This window comes from Myotis yumanensis, unplaced genomic scaffold (genome assembly GCF_028538775.1).
Source record: "Myotis yumanensis isolate MYYU_CA2020_CCGP unplaced genomic scaffold, mMyoYum1.0.hap1 SCAF_2, whole genome shotgun sequence".
In the NCBI taxonomy this organism is placed as follows: Eukaryota; Metazoa; Chordata; class Mammalia; order Chiroptera; family Vespertilionidae; genus Myotis; species Myotis yumanensis.
Window position 1 is genome coordinate 152,798,541 of NW_027223753.1, and position 16,815 is coordinate 152,815,355.

Consider the following 16,815-nt stretch of genomic DNA (forward strand, 5'->3'; position numbering starts at 1 on the left):
TGTAACTATAATATTTTATGATCCTAGTATCTTTTGCCTGAGGTACAGCAGATAATCCCTCATATGTTTAGAGCTTAACCTACTTCTCTATGGTTTAATTTTCACATTATCTTTACTCTATTTTTTCTTCAATTGCAAAAGGACATCATTTCCATCATTTTGCAAACAAACTAATATCTCTATTCTGACTTAGTGGCATTCCAGGGTATTAATGCATCACACTTGAAAAGAGTATGGATTGTTTTTAATCCAGAAATTCAGTAATATTGTAGGTAGTAATAATGAGGATAATTATGATTCATTTTCAAGGCTTTTTGTGCCTCTAGGCCCTTGGTCACTGCGTATGATAAAATGAACAAAAATTAAAAATAAGATTAAGGTTTAACAGTTAAAAATACGCTCTAGGAGTAAAACACATTTTTGGTATTCATTCCTATCTTACATAGTGAACATTTAAAAATAAACAAAAATAAAAGATCCATTAACCAACAGAATTTTAATAATTATTAACTAGAAAGGAAATAAAATTAACTTGACCTTATCTTAGAGGTTGTTAGAGATCTACTCTGGTTATGCAGGTGGGAAATATGTTGTGAATTATTAGACCTCAGTTTCAGAAGTTCAAGCCCTCTTCAAAATCAGAAGTAAACCCTCAGTGAGAAATCAGAATAAATGTGTGGATGCTATGAACTTGGTATACTATTTAGGTTTGAATTATTTCGATCTTTTTTCATTCTGGAGCTCTCCTTAAACATGTATGCATCTGCCCCTAACCCCCACCCACGCCCCCCACCAGGTCTACTATGTACTTTTCAAGTGTGTTCAATCTAAATCATATCCTGGCTACTTCTCTGACCTCACCTCCAGTTACTCTTCTCCTTTGCTCACTTGCTCTAGCCACTCTTGAATCATTTTATTTTCCTGAATGCACAGTTTGTTCATGCCTCAGGGCTTTGTCTATGCTGCTTCTGCCTGGAGCTCTCTCCCTCACATGTTTCCATCCCCACCCCAAATTTTTCACCTGCCTGATCTTCCTGTCCTGCAACTCTCAACTTAAATAAGACTTTCTCTGAAAATTATTTCCTAAGCACCCAATAGACAGTATAATAGATTTCCCCCACCCACTATTGTCTTGCATACCTATTATCTCTTTTTGTGGACTACAATTTATAATGTATAATTATTTGTTTATGTATTTAACTAGAGGCCCGGTGCACAAAAATTTGTGCACTGTGGGGGAGGGGGGGGTCCCTCAGCCCAGCCTGTGCCCTCTCACAGTCTGAGACCCCTCGGGGGATGACCATCTGCAGGCTGAGGCCTGCTCCCCAGGGGATTGGGCCTAAGCTGGCAATCAGACATTCCTCTGGCAGTCCGGCAGCCCTCAGGGGATGTCCACTTGCCAGCGGGGAGCAGACCTAAGCTGCAGTCGGACATCTTTAGCGCTGCTGAGGAGGCAGGAGAGGCTCCCACCACCACCGCTGTACTGGCAGCCATCGACCTGGCTTGTGGCTGAGCAGAGCTCCTCCATGTGGAAGCTCACTGACCACCAGAGGGCAGCTCCTGCATTAAGCGTCTGCCCCCTGGTGGTCAGTGTGTGTTATAGTGACCAGTCATTCCCAGTCTTTCTGCTCTTAGGGTCAGTTTGCATATTACCCTTTTACTATATAGGATAGAGGCCTGGTGCACGGGTGGGGGCCGGCTGGTTTGTCCTGAAGGGTGTCCTGGATCAGGGTGGGGGTCCCGCTTGGGTGCCTGGCCAGCCTGAGTGAGTGGCTGATGGCTGTTTTCAGGCTGCCCGCACCACCTTCAGGGTGGGGGTCCCCACTGGAGTGCCTGGCCAGCCTGGATGAGGGGCTGAGGGCTGTTTTCAGGCAGGCCAAGCCTGCAACTAAAGCTCCCAGTCTCTCCTTTTTTTCTTTGTTTTTAATTCTGGGATTTATTTACCTTCTGTAATTAAAACTTTGTTGCGGCTCCAGCTCCGAGGCTGGCTGGCTGAAAGGAGTCATCTGGGGTTTGTTTAGCTTCTATTATTGAAACTTTGTTGCTTTGAGTGTAGCTTAGAGTGGTGCTACAGCAGGCGGGGAACCCTGGCTTCCTCCATCGCCGGGGCAACCAAGCCTCACGTTCACTTCAGCTGCCTGGCTGCCGGCCGCCATCTTGGTTGGCAGTTAATTTGCATATCACCCTGATTAGCCAATGGGAAGCCTAGCGGAGGTATGGTTAATTATCATGTTTGTCTATTATTAGATAGGATGTTTAATTCCCTAAGGAGACAGTAACTTCCATGAGAGTCAAAAGAATCATTTCTATATTACTAGGGTTAAATTAAGCATGATTGAATAATGAATTAATGATCTATTGTGGTATTTCTGTAGGGTTTGGAAATGTTAATTAGATATGGACTTTATCAGTAAATAATTTATTTTCAAGTAAAAGGATAAGGTGTGCACATAAATATTGTTTAAAAATATAGAAAGTAGCCCTGGCCAGGTGGCTCAGTTGGTTGGAGCATCATCCAGGACATGGAAAGGTCAAGGTCCAATTCTCATTCAGGGCACATACCTAGGTTGTGGGTTCAATCCCTGGCTAAGGTGCATATAGGAGGCAACTGATTGATGTTTCTCACATTGATATTTCTTTCTTTCTCCCTCGTTCCTCTCTTTCTAAAATCAATTAAACACTAAACACACACACACACACACACATATCCTCAGGTGAGGATAAAAAAATTGATATATATATATATATACACACACTAGAGGCCCAGGTGCACAAAAATTGGTGCACTCAGGGGGGAGGGGGGTCCCTCAGCCCGGCCTGTGCCCTCTCGCAGTCTGGGACACCTCGGGAGATAATGACCTGCTGGCTTAGGCCTGCTCCTGGGTGGCAGAGGGCAGGCCCAATCCCTAGGTGCATCCCCTGGTCAGGCTCAGAGCAGGGCCAATTGGGGTGTTGGGGCGCCGCCCCCTGTCATGCACAGAGCAGGGCGGATCGGGAGGTTGCGATGCCACCCCTAGTCACGCTCAGGGTAGAGCCGATTTGGGGGTTGGGGCACCGCCCCCTGTCACACTCAAGGCAGGGTCGATGGGGAGGTTGCGGCGCCACCCCCTGTCACACACAGAGCAGGGCCGATCAGGGGGTTTGGGCTCTGTACCTTGTCACGCACAGCGCAGGGTCAATCAGGGGGTTGGGTAGCTCCCCCCTGTCACGCACAGAGCAGGGCCCATCAGGGGGTTGGGGAGCTCCCCCTGTCACGCACAGAGCAGGGCCCATCAGGGGGTTGAGGAGCTCCCCCCTGTCACTCACAGAGTAGGGCCGATAGGGGAGTTGGGGCACTGCCCCCTGTCACACACAGAGCAGGGCGGATCAGGGGGTTGGGGTGCCGCACCCTGTCACACACAGAGCCGCAGGGCGATCAGGGGGTTGGGGAGCTCCCCACTATCAGGCACAGAGCAGGGCTGATCAGGGGGTTGGGGCGCCTTCCCCTGTCAGGAACAGAGCAGGGCGGATAGGGAGGTTCTGGCCCCGCCCCCTGTCACACACAGAGCCGCAGGGCAATCAGGGGGTTTGGGCGCTGCCCTGTCACGCTGATCCCGGTGCCGGGAGGCATATTACCCTTTTACTATATAGGATAGAGGCCTGGTGCACGGGTGGGGGCCGGCTGGTTTGCCCTGAAGGGTGTCCTGGATCAGGGTGGGGATCCTGCTTGGGTGCCTGGCCAGCCTGGGTGAGAGGCTGATGGCTGTTTGCAGCTGGTCACACCCCCTTCAGGGTGGGGGTCCCCACTGGGGTGCCTCGCCAGTCTGGGTGAGGGGCTGAGGGCTGTTTTCAGGCTGGCGGGTGACTGAAGCTCCCAACCGCTCCTTTTTTTTCTTTTTTTTTTTTTATTCTGGGCCAGCTTTAGCTCTGAGGCTTGTCTCCAGCTCTGAGGCCTCAGCTGCTAAAAGCAGGTATCTGGTTTGTTTGGGTTCTATAATCAAAACACTGTTTCAACTCCAGCTCTGAGATCCCGGCTGGCTGAAAGCAGGTTTCTGGGGTTTTGTTTAGCTTCTATATTTGTAACAATGTTTCAAACTGCAAGCTCAGAGGCCAGCAGCGGCAGGCGGGGAACGTTGGCTTCCTCCGTCACTGAAGCCAGCAAGCCTCCTGTTAGCTTCAAGCTGCCTGGCTGCCGGCTGCCATCTTGGCTGGCAGTTAATTTGCATATCGCCCTGATTAGCCAATGGGAAGGGTAGCGGAGGTATGGCTAATTACCATGTTTTTCTTTTATTAGATAGGATATTAGAGGCCCGGTGCTCGAAATTCGTGCACTGGGAGAGAGGGGATGTCCCTCAGCCCGGCCTGCACCCTCCCCAATCTGGGACACCTTGGGGAACGTCCTACTGCCGGATTGCTGTCCCCTGTGGAATCGGGCCTAAACTGGCAGTCAGACATCCCTCTCACAATCCAGGACTACTGGCTCCTAACTGCTCGCCTGCCTGCCTGTTTGCCCTAATCACTTCTGCCTGCCAGCCTGATCACCCCCTAACTGCTCCCCTGCTGGCCTGATTAATGCATAACTGTTCCCCTGCTGGCCCAATTGCCCCCAACTGGCCTCCCCTGCCAGCCTGACCGCCCCAAACTGCCCTCCCCTGCAGGCCTAGTCGCCCCCAACTGCTCTCCCCTGCAGGCCTGGTTGCCCCCAACTGCCCTCCCCTGCCAGCCTGATCACTCACAACTGCCCTCCCCTGTTGGCCTGTTCACCCCCTACTGCCCTCCCCTGACAGCCTGATCGCCCACAACTGCCCTCCCCTGCTGGCTATCTTGTGGTGGTCATCTTGTGACGACATGAGGGCGACCATCTTGTGGCAGCCATCTTATGACAACATTGCGGTGGCCATCTTGTGATGACGTCACATGAGGGCATTGTGCGTGAAGCCACCTAGGCTTTTATTATACAGAATATAGGATATTTATTTATTATACCAGTATATATATAGTAATTCATATCTCAAAAACCAGTGTAAGGAAATTCTGTATTAGTTGCTTAGGCTGCTATAACACATTACTTACAAACTTATTGACTTAAAACAACAGTAACTTATTCTCTCCCAGGTTTGAAGGCTAGAAGTCCAAAATCAAATTGTTGGCAGAGCTACTACAGGTGCTGAGCTTGGTGAATAGGGGAGAGTGGGTTATTTCTGACCAGGTCATGGAAGGAAAGTTTCATGGAGGTAGTAGAAAAAAGAATAAAGAAGGTGGGTGAGGGGACTGACCTGAGGGTATGGTAAGATTAAATCATAAATGGGGTTAATTAGGTTTTACAATATCACAGGTGTTAGTTAGGAATTTTTTATTAATTAACTTAGAATTATTAAAGTCTTGTCTGAACAAAAGTGGCATGATCTTGAGGCTTCTGCTTCAGGAACCTAATGGGGCAACAGTGTTTAGGATAAGCTGGTCTCCTTTCAACCCATCTAGGACAGAGATACCAAAGAACAAAAATTAGTAAGACTCAGACACTCACTGGACACTTGAGGGGATGTGGAGGTGGGGGAAACCAAAGAAAATAATATATTTTGATCCAAGAGACCTGGAACTGGGGTGAAAAAAAGTGGGATAATAAAAAGGAAGATGATTTTTAACTAGGAGGATAAATTCAGTGTTGATGTACTGCCTCTGAGGGACTGATATGATATTTAGTTGAAGATTTAAATATGGATATTGTAGATATAGGACTGGAGTTTGGGAGTGACATCAGGACTAGAGATACAAATGTGTGAGCTACCAGTAGTGAAATAATTAAAGTCATGCAATTCTAAAAAGCAGTGTCAAATCATGGGAAGAGTATGAATGTGGAGTTTAATAGACATATTCCTATTCTATCTCTACCATTTACCTGTTGGATGACCTGGACAAATTGCTTAATCCCTCCATCCCCTCATATATAAAAAGGCGAAAAATAATATTATCCTTCAATGAGAATTACATGAGTTGAGTATTTATTTATTTATTTATTTATTTTTTATAATATATTTTATTGATTTTTTACAGAGAGGAAGGGAGAGAGATAGAGAGTTAGAAACATCGATGAGAGAGAAACACCGATCAGCTGCCTCCTGCACATCTCCCACTGGGGATGTGCCCGCAACCCAGGTACATGCCCTTGACCGAAATCGAACCCGGGACCCTTCAGTCCGCAGGCCGACGCTCTATCCACTGAGCCAAACCGGTTTCGGCCATGAGTTGAGTATTTAAAACACCTATCATCTTTAGATTTGCTTTCACATTTTGGTGGCATAATTCCCAGTAAGAAATACTATATTTATTTTGTAGTCACTGTCTTAAAATATGTAACACAGTTTTTATAAATTATTTTTCCTTTGATTCTGTTTTATTAAAAGCATGTTGACTCTGATCTTTGAAACTGATTTCATGACCTACGAATGGGTTGCAACCCACACTCTGGAAAACACTGGTCTCAACCAGCATCCTATAATCAAATCATACCATTACTACTCACTGTTCCCTCAACTTTCATTTTTATTACTCCCTCTGCTTGAGCTGCTTGTTAATATCATATTACTTCTTGATGGTCCAGAAGAAATAATAACTATTTACTTCCTTTACTCTACCCATATAACACTTTGTCTATAAAAATATTTATCTATTGCTCAAATGGATTATAAACTTCTTGATGATAGAAAACAGGTGCTCTGTATCTATGTATCCTGGAGAAATGGTTTGTTCTTAAGAGGTACAGAATAAATTTTAATTCATTATTATAGAGAAAAGAGAGGGGAGGTCTGGGGAGAGAACCTTGTTGAGTACCTACTTCCAAGGCCCTGCTCTGGCCTCCTCAGGCTCTAATTCTCCCTTCATCTCTATGTGCCAAAGCTTCCATGGAAATTTTTAAGGCAGAACATTGTGACTCCTTGTTTAGGACAAAAAGACTTAGGCCAGTAATTTTTTTGGACACAGTGACTTGAGCTTGTTCATGGTTTGGGGTGTGAAAAGGTCTGGAGGAGATAAAATAAATTTGAGGAAGAAACTAAGACATATCTAGGACTTAGCTTTAGGTAAAATAATAGAAACATTCCTGTTCTGGTCTCTAGATTGCTAAATGAAAGAATCCAATAAAGGAAACATGAAATAAATTACCAGAGTAAGTATTTCATTTTAAATTATTAAAGTTTATTTCATTTTTTCAGGCCCTAAAAAACTTCTCTCTGATGGAAATGACCCCTGGCAACAGTGACATTCTGACACCATATGTGATACACACAATTGTGGAGTCTGAGTTCCATGTCACAATGGCTCTGTTCTGATTACTGGTTTCACCATGCCTACCAGCCAAATTAAACTACTGGTTTTTAATGGTCTTCAGCCCACTTTGTAAATCATCATAAAGAATATTAAGTCAACCAAATAAATTTGCCTCTATGTGACTTGTTATACAACCTGAGGCATGATATCAAAATGTACAGGAAAAAATACCTTTATATATGAATTTTGGACTCCATGGTGGAAGGAAATACAGTTCAACCGGTTTCATAAAATGAGCCAAAGCAATTTGTTCCTCAGGAAACACTTCTCAGTCCTGAATGTAAAGGAAACATCAAAGTCCCAGAGTCTAAATTTCAATCTACTCTCAGGCCTAGATGCTAAGGATGATCTACATTGGTGGTCAGTCAGTATGTATGGGTAACCTGTATGCCCTACACTGGGCCTCAATTTACTTATTTTAAAATTAGGTGATTAAACTTTCATTTCTTATATCCTTTCTACCTATAATTTTTGATAGTGCGTTGCCCTTAAATCCCTTTCACCTCAAGTTTTAATCTTAAAAAATGTGAAGTATATTTATAAAGTTCTTTGGTATCCTTCAATGTTATTCAACATGATAAGAGTACTATTCACTAAACCTGAGTTTTATCATTTTAGTTCTGCCTCAGAGGCTAAGTTTTATGAGAGCCTTAATTTACATCACCAGAAGCTAATTTAATAAAAATAAAGGAACCCCTTTTGGAGCTAAATTAAAATTGGTGGGGAGGACAGAGACCCTTATGCAAAAGAAAGAAAGAAACAAACAAAAACCAGGAGGCTAAACTTAGAAGAGGGTCAAATGGTTCTGAGTTCTAAAGAAGGTTGTGCCAAGAACCTGGTCCTGCCTTTTTATGCCCTGAAAGTAGGAGTTTCTAATGGCAACTTCCCAAATCCCTGGCCTCTTGACCCAATATCTATTGTGCCATTTGCCCTATTTCCTTGAAGCACAATCCACTTGCATAGCAATTAGACAAACAGGTGCAGAGCATCGTCCATCCTAATTTAGGGAGACTTATCTTTGGAGACAACTCCAGTGTATGGGATGCAAGACACACAGCTTAGAAAATGACTGAACACCATTTCACAAAGAACAATATGGTACGAATGGGCACATCTCATTCTGGTCAGGAAAAATTAATGTAAAAGAGGAGAAGGACTGGGAGACAGATGCCTAAAATGAGCTGATAAACACTAGGTTTGTCTTGGACAAATTCCTTTATAATTTTCTCCCTGTCAAAAACTTTATTCAATTCCTCTTCACAATAAATACTTTCTGACAGAATGCATCCCAAAGTTCAGACTTTTAATATATTTTGTAATTGTACAAATAACAGCTAATTCTTGATTACTATGATTATGTCCAGCACTGGGGATTATAAAAAAGAATAAGAAATGGACACTGCTTTTAGAGACCTTACCATCTATGGGTTTGAACTGTTGTACTTACGACAAAAATAACAATAACCATCATTTATCCATTCATACCCACTAGGCACTGAGCTGAGTGGGCAATATGCATAAGCTGCCAAAGTTCCTCTGGAGACCCTGACATTGAGGTTCATGCATCAGCTCTCAAAAAAAAAAAAAAAAAAAAAAAAAAAAAAGGACCTAACAGGAATTCAAAGAATAGGCAGAGATATTTAACAACTTGAGAGCTGTCTATAGTCAACAGGCAAGAATCAGTCAATAATGAAAGAGTGCAGTGAACCAAAAGTGAAAATGAAAGAAAACCTGTGAATCACCTTTTGTGTCCTCTGTTGGACAGGCACTGGGATACTCTGAAATCCACTGAAATACCCCACATGTGGCATCCCAACAATGACTCAAACAGATGAATATTATTTAAGTGTTTTAAGATTTTTCTAGCAAAAGACCTTGCAATACACTAAATTGCCTAAATTGCAAAACTTAGGAAGACATCATAACCCTTTGCATATCACTGCCAAAATGTACATTTTTATTTTAAATAAAAAAAAAAACAGATTGACTTTCCTTGTAGTATTTCACAACCTTTGAGTGCAGCATTAAAATGCTTTTCTTTTTCCCCCCCATGAATGATAAGCTTCTGTTTTCTTACCCTGGGCGTCTGAATCTTTTATATACTTGGGTTCTATTCACTGCCTGTTATTCAGACATTGAAATCCCAAATGTTAATTGTTCTTCCAAGTACATTGACAAAACAGCAGCTAAATAAGGGTAGACCAGACTGTGGTAGACTCTGACATGCATTTATGGAACAATGGGGCTCTGAGAGACAGCCTTGTAGCTCACGGGAAGACATAAGATGTGCTATTTTGACTGTTTCATAGCAGAATGGGGAACACACGCACACAAGGGAATTATGCATTTTACTTAGTTTTGTCCAAAGTCCTCAAGGCAACAGAATCTTGTGATGTCATCATGAACTTTCCATTTCCATTGACACAAAGGCTAAAGATTTCTAATGACATCACAAAGTAAAAAGGAATTTACTTTGATTCCATAAGAAATCTGTTACCCTCATTGAGATTTGTACAAAAATTCAAGAATCCTTCCTGACAGGGTGAATGTCACTGTGCTGATGCACAGTGGGTGACACCCTCCCTAATGCAATTCAAACCAGCCTAAAGAAAGGATTCGCAATTTAGACTGGGTAAAAAAGACATACTGAATATTGAGGCCAAAAAATTTTCCATTTTTAAAGAAGAAAATCATTTAAATGTATATTTCTTCAGGGGCGTTAAATATTTTACTCATGTCTGGTTACTACGTTAGCAATATTTTTGTCCTTTATTGAACTGGTCACCAAAACACAGAGGAAGATACAGGAAGCTTTCACTTACAGGAATGCAGTGCAGCTCAATCTTTTGTTTTTAAGGTGCAGTGATTTCAGTCTCTAAATGTAACTTCAGGCAGCCTGAAAAGAAACAGGTTAAAATCTCTTTCAGTTATAATTGGTATTTCAGATTTAATTAAAAATTAAACTTTCATAATGTTTCACCATCCAAAGCAATGCATTATCAGTCAAGCGTGGCTTTTTTTTTCTGTTAAGAAAAAAAAAAAACCCTCTTCCCAGAGTAGATTTTTAATGAAAAGAAAAGGATCTAAAGAGGGGAAAAAAGCAATTCTGAAAAACAAAATATGCCTCCATGTTAAGGACTTCATAATTCTATGACTAGAAGCTCAGTGCTTCTCAATTTTAGCAATATTCTATCTGATTTAAAAACAACTCCTAAACAATTTCACAGCCTAAAGATTACATAAAATATTAATTTCAGAGAATAAAGACGAAAATCTATGATCACATGTTAATGATAAATCGTGACTTTAAACAGAATTGAAAAATAAGTTAGACCCACTACTTTCAAATAAGTGAATAGGTGGTGGGGCAGATGGTGAAGTGGAGGTAAATGGACATATTTAGCAATACAAAATGCCCACTGCAATGCATTGTGGTAAGTTTAGCTTGCCCCATACCACACATTGTATACCCTGTCACATGCAGCCAGTGCTGTTTGGAGCAGCACGGGAAGACCATCAGGATTTGAACCAGACTTCCTTGTTTAAAAAACTGCAATCACATTTTTATTATGTACTTCTAATATTCAAATTGAGTCCAAGCATTAAAATCTCCAAGTATGTCATAAATATTTGGGCTTTAAACGTCATACTATTTTTTCAATCCTTTCTTCATACAACACCCTCTATAAAAAAGATAATAGTTTTTTAAAAAAACAGATGGGATTAAGTCATTCCTATTTTTAGCTTCAAATAACTGACATGACATGATTTAGAAAAATATAGTTTTTAAATGTAAAATGGAGACAATACAATTATCTTCCTTTTACTTTACAGCATGGCAGTGCATTTTTTTTATATACTTGTAAAACTAAAGTGGTGTGTTTATGTTCACCTTCATATTAGTGCAAGGTAATATATTAATATTTCCACATATGAGAGCATGATCATAAATCCCCCCTGAAATTGCATCTATTATTAGAAAATGCATCTAGTTCTCACTTGTAAATTCTGTTTTCTTTTTCCCTTGAAGCATATGGAGGAATATTTTGAGTATTGTGTCTACTTGATGTATATAGATTTTAAATGCAAATTGGCTTAGATTCACTAAATCTATCCATGAATGGATCAAAAAAAAATCACTGACATTGATTAAACTTTTCCCCTGTTTCTCATATGCCTGAATTAGACTAAAAATGTACCAGTGTAAAGACAGAAATTATGAAGGCGTCACCAGGGACAACTGAATGAGAGGAGGGGAGTGTGTGTATTTCCTTATAAGGCAACAAAACATTCATAAAAGAAACTGACAAAAATAACTCAAGCTTAGAAATTGTATGCAATAACAATAATGCCCAATAACTGATTCAAAAATATAAAAACTGCACACCTCTACTTAAATCTGAATCACCAATTGGTATTGTTCTACTCACCACTCAAATATGGTTAGTGAGACTGATTCACTGTCTAGTTCAGACAAGAAAAAGTGCTGGAAACTAGATTGTATATTTATATATAAATGATTTAACTGACAACTAGCAGTTCAATTTAATCAGTCGGATTTCCTTTTCTTAATTCACCAGATGTGGAGTGAACTTAACTATTGGTTCAAAATAATAAAGCTATTTCTATGAATAGTCAGTTACATTCTCTACCTCTCCTCACAGCATTCCTTCTCCTCTGACCTTTCTCTTCATTTCTCTGTTTCTGCCTTTTTTCCTTACTTTCACTTTCTTCCTTATTTTTTCCCTCTTTTTTTTTTTCCCTTGGTGAGGGTAATGAAGCTCAAAAATAACATCTTGTATCCTGTTGAGGGAAACTTGGTCACAACTCTCCTTCCAGATGACAAACTCATTCTTAAATGTCTGTTTCCCAATCCAAAGAAAACAGAGCAATTGAGAAAAGAGACACAACATCACTTACCACTACCAACACCAACACTTTTAATTCCCATGCTACCTTCATCACAAGGAGGGCTGAAGTTTATTTACATTATCCCTTACCCTCAAATAAGACCACAAATAAGACTAATAACAGGACCATTTTGTGGCACTCAGGCAAACGGCTGGGCAAAACAGATGGATCTTACTTTGCGCCAGGACTCAAAAAATACAGTCGCCAACTCACTGTTGGCGACTACATATCTTGGCCCAAAGATGGACCTGGAAGTGAGACCAGTTGTCTTTGAATGCTGTTCCTATTCATATCTGCCTCATGAGAAAATCATTAACTCTGTCACTATGTAGTGGGGTTAAGTATTGGGAAGAAGCTGTTTGGAAAGATGGTCATCAAAGAAATGCAATATTCTGAAGGCATGTCAGATTAGATTAAGGAACATAAACCTTATTTTTGGCACTACTGTCTACTTTTCAACTTCCTGTTTGTTTTCTTTTCAAGTTCAGTACTATTCACTGAAACCACCTCTAAAATAGATTTCCAGATTATGTGTCATCAAAAAAGAGTAATTTGCTCCTGACATTTCAGGTTCCAAAATCTGTTACATTTTTTTTCAAGTCACCTAGATCTGTCTCAGTCATTATAATATTGACCACCAGTATCAAAATTCCTTAATTAGGACCAAACTGTGTAAGGCTTTGTAGATTACAGTCAACACCCAGTAATGCACTGAGATACAGCTCAGTAATCAATGCAAACTAAAAAGCCCAGAAGAATGCTTCTCTTGGCAGAGACCCTTTAGCAAAAGAATTGTATATTCTGCAGTAAAGATTCTAAATGGCTTTCCATAGAAGTAACAAAAGCATTAAATTACGGTAATCTATCGTGTAAATAAAAAATAGCCCCCAAATAATAAAAAAATGAAGGGGGGTGATCAACTATATTCATTGACCAGGACAAAGGACTACTGTGACCACACACCCTAGTTTGTAAAATCCTCATATAGATAGAAGGTCTATCCGAATGCAGGCACTTCTCTTAATGCTCTCCCATCTTTCACCATCTATTGTAACTCATTCAGATTGTTTTTGAGAGTTTACTCATCTATCTATGATTCATTATGACCCTGTTCAGATTGGATATTTTTAAAGAGATAGAAACATTAACCGGATACCTCCCAGACATGCCCCAGCCAGGGATCAAACCTGAAACCTAGATATGTGCCTTGACCGAAAATTGAAATCTCAATATTTTGGCATAATGGATGATGCTCCAAACAACTGAGCCACCAGCCAGGGCCAGATTTGATATAATTTTTTTTAATTCCTCAGCTGATGATATTTTTCCATTGGTTTTAGAAAAAATGGAAGAGAGAGGAAAAGGCAGAGAGAAATATTGATGTGAGAGAAACACATCGATTGGTTGCCTCCTGGACAAGCCTGACCAAGACCCAGGCCAGGGAGGAGCCTGCAACCGAGGTATGTGCCTTGACTGGAATCAAACCCGGGACCTTTTGGTCTGCAGACCAACGCTCTATCCACTAAGCCAAACCAGCTAGGGTCAGATTTGATTTTTAAGAGATAAGTCTTTTTCAGTGGTCAGCATAGAAAGTGATTTATATTTTAATTATTTCTTATTCTTTTTTTTCACTTAAAAATTTTTATTATGAGAAATATCAAACATATGCAAGAATAGTAAGGAAAGTAAAATGAACTACCATGTACTCATCACGCATAGTCAATGTTAATTTGACACAAAATGTAAAAGATAATTTCTGAACTTACAATTACATCCCATTGGTCTGTATGCCAGTACTATACTCTTTTTTAATGTAAGTTTTAAAACCAAAAGTGTAAGTCATCTAACTTTGTCCTCCTTTTCAAATTATCTTACTGTTCTGGGTCCTTTGTATTTTTATATAGATTTTAAGATCAGCTTGTCAATTTCTATAAAATGCCTTTATTATTATTTTTTAACTTTTTAAAATTAATTAAGGCATTACATATGTGTCCTTATCCCCCCCCATTGCCCCCACCCACCCTGTTCATGCCCTCACACACCTAGTGTATGTGTCCATTGGTTATGCTTATATGCATGCATACAAGTCCTTTGGTTGATCTCTCCCCCTTACTCCCACCCTCTCATACCTTCCCTCTGAGTTTTGAGCATCTGATCATTGCATCTCTGTCTCTGGATCTGTTTTTTTCCATCAGTTTATGTTGTTCATTATAATCCACAAATGAGTGAGATCATGTGGTATTTATCTTTCTCTGACTGACTTATTTCGCTTAGCATAATGTTCTCCAGCTCCATCCAGGCTGTTGCAAATGGTAGGAGTTCCTTCATTTTTACAGCAGCGTAGTATTCCATTGTGTAGATGTACCACCATTTTTTAATCTAAGTGCTGATGGGCACTTAGGCTGATTCCAAACCTTAGCTATTGTAAATTGTGCTGCTATGAACATAGGGGGTGCATATATCCTTTCTGATCGGTGTTTTTACTTTCTTGGGATATATTCCTAGAAGTGGGATCTCTGGGTCAAATGGAGTTCCATTTTTAGTTTTTTGAGGAAACTCCATACTGTTCTCCACAGTGGCTGCACCAGTCTGCATTCCCACCAGCAGTGCATGAGAGTTCCCTTTTCTCTGCAGCCTCGCCAGCACTTGTCATTTGTTGATTTGTTGATGATAGCCATTCTGACAGGTGTTAGATGGTACCTCACTGTCGTTTTGATTTGCATCTCTTGGATGATTAGTGACTTTGAGTATGTTTTCATATGTCTCTTGGCCTTCCTTATGTCCTCTAACGAAAAGTATCTACCATAAAGTATTACGTTGAGGTATGATCCCTCTATTCCCACTTTGCTGAGCATTTTTATCAGAAAAGGATGTTGGACTTTGTCAAATGCTTTTTCTGCATCAATTGATATGATTATGTGATTTTTGTCTCTCAATTTGTTTATGTGATGTATCCTGTTCATTGATTTGCAGATATTGTACCAGCCTTGCATCCCCGGAATAAATCCCACTTGGTCATGGTGGGACTGGATCCGGTTTGCTAGAATTTGTTGAAGATTCTAGTATCTATGTTCATCAGGGATATTGGCCTGTAATTCTCTTTCTTTATGGTGTCTTTATCTGGTTTTGGGATTAGGGTAATGCTGGCTTCATAGAAAGAGCTTGGAAGTGTGCCTTCCTCTTGAATTTTTTGGAATAGTCTGAGAAGGATTGGTTTTGGTTCTTTGAATGTTTGGTAAAACTCCCCTGTGAAGCCATCCGGTCCAGGGCTTTTGTTTGCTGGAAGCTTTCTGATTACTGTTTCAATTTCATCAGTAGTTATCAGCCTCTTCAGGTTTTTTTATTCTTCCTGATTGAGTTTTGGAAGCTTGTATTTTTCTAGGAATATGTCCATTTCATCTAGGTTGTCCAGTTTGTTGGAGTAGAGTTGTTCGTAGTATTTTTTTACAATCCTTTGTATTTCTGTGGGGTCAGTTGTCACTTCACCTCTTTCATTTCTGATTTTGTTTATTTGGGTCATCTCTCTTTGTTTCTTGGTGAGCCTGGCTAGAGGTTCATCAATCTTGTTTATCCTTTCAAAGAACCAGCTCTTGGTTTCGTTGATTTCTTTGTATTATTTTTTTGGTCTCTATGTTGTTTATTTCTGCTATGATCTTTATTATTTCCTTCCTTCTGGTTACTGCAGGCTTTTATTATTGCTCTCTTTCTAATTCTTTAAGTTGCATGGTTAGATAATTTATTACCATTTTTTCTTGTTTTTTGGGATAGGCCTGTAGAGCTATGAACTTCCCTCTTAGGACTGCTTTCATTGTGTCCCATAGATTTTGGATTTTTGTGTTTTCATTGTAATTTGTTTCCAGGATGCTTTTTATTTCTTCTTAGATCTCTTTGGTAACCCAATCATTGTTTAATAGCATGCTATTTAGCCTGCAAGTGTTTGATTTTTTTTCGTTTTTATTGTAGTTGATTTCTAATTTTATGCCATTGTGATCTGAGAAGATGCTTGTTATGATTTCTATCTTCTTGAATTTGAAGAGACTTTGCCTGTGTCCTAATATGTGGTCTATCTTTGAAAATGTCCTGTGTGCACTTGAGAAGAATGTATATTCTGTAGCTTTGGGGTGAAATGTTCTGAAGATCTCAATTAAGTTCATCTGATCTAGTGAGTAATTTAGAATTGCTGTTTCTTTGTTGATTTTTTGTTTAGAGGATTTATCCAGTGGTGTCAGTGGGGTATTAAAGTCCAGTGCTATGATTATATTGGTATCAATCGCTCCCTTGATATCTTCCAGAGTTGTTTTATGTATTTCGGTGCTCCGATATTTGGTGCATATATGTTTACCATAGTTATATCCTCTTGCTGAATTGCTCTCTTTAGTATTATGAAGTAGCCCATCTTATCTCTTGTTATGGCCTTTACTTTGAGGTCTACTTTGTCAGATATAAGTATTGCAACCCCAGCTTTTTTCTCATTTCCATTTGCATGAAAAATTTTTTTTCCATCCCTTCACTATCAGTCTGTGTGAATCCTTTGTTCTGAGGTGGGTCTCTTGAAGACAGCAAATATATGAGTCGTGTTTTCTTATCCATTCAGCTACC

General features: G+C 40.3%; 1 protein-coding gene across 3 annotated transcripts in view; it reads right to left on the reverse strand.

Annotated features, from left to right (window-relative positions):
* ZBTB20 (zinc finger and BTB domain containing 20) overlaps nt 1–16,815 on the reverse strand; it is an 862,593-nt gene that overhangs the window by 514,135 nt on the left and 331,643 nt on the right. For all 3 annotated transcript variants that reach the window (XR_011470308.1, XM_070406230.1, XM_070406231.1), the window contains one exon: nt 10,128–10,201. The gene's annotated coding sequence lies outside the window, so the exon portion shown is untranslated. The remainder of the gene's footprint in view (nt 1–10,127; nt 10,202–16,815) is intronic.